Source organism: Nomia melanderi, unplaced genomic scaffold (assembly GCF_051020985.1).
Source record: "Nomia melanderi isolate GNS246 unplaced genomic scaffold, iyNomMela1 scaffold0014, whole genome shotgun sequence".
Classification (NCBI taxonomy): domain Eukaryota; kingdom Metazoa; phylum Arthropoda; class Insecta; order Hymenoptera; family Halictidae; genus Nomia; species Nomia melanderi.
In genome coordinates this window covers 12,996,596-12,997,550 of record NW_027475130.1, presented here as the reverse complement: position 1 = coordinate 12,997,550, position 955 = coordinate 12,996,596, and positions in this window count along the sequence as shown.

Genomic DNA, 955 nt, shown 5'->3' with positions numbered 1-955 from the left:
TCTCATGGGGCCTGACACTCAGGGTCAGGGTAAAATCCAATATATATCTGGTGATATCCCGGGTGCTATTACATATAGCGCAATAAATCAAAGTTCATTGTCTGTAGGAGGCCCTGGCGCATGAATCTGTACAGCGGGAACGACCTCGGACCACCAGGGGCCGAGAAAAGCACCGTCTCATGGGACCGGACACTCAGGGTCAGGGAAAAATCCAATATATATCTGGCGATATCTCGGGTGCTATTACAGATAGCGCAATAAATCAAAGTGCATTGTCTGTAGGAGGCCCTGGCGCATGAATCTGTACAGCGGGAACGACCTCGGACCACCAGGGGCCGAGAAAACCACAGTTTCATGGGGCCGGACACTCAGGGTCAGGGAAAAATCCAATATATATCTGTTGATATCTTCTGTGCTATTAGAGATAGGGCAATAAACCAAAGTGAATTATCTGCAGGAGACACTGGCGCATGAATCTGTGCAGCGGGAACGACCTCGGACCACCAGGGGCCGAGACAACCACCGTCTCATGGGGCCGGACACTCAGGGTCAGGGTAAAATCCAATATATATCTGGTGATATCTCGGGTGCTATTACATATAGCGCAATAAATCATAGTTCATTGTCTGTAGGAGGCCCTGGCGCATGAATCTGTACAGCGGGAACGACCTCGGACCACCAGCGGCCGAGAAAACCACCGTCTCATGGGGCCGGACACTCAGGGTCAGTGAAAAATCCAATATATATCTGGTGATATCTCGGGTGCTATTACAGATAGCGCAATAAATCAAAGTGCATTGTCTGTAGGAGGCCCTGGCGCATGAATCTGTGCAGCGGGAACGACCTCGGACCACCAGGGTCCGAGAAAATCACAGTCTCATGGTGCCGGACACTCAGGGTCAGGGAAAAATCCAATATATATCTGGTGATATCTCGGGTGCTATTACAGATAGCG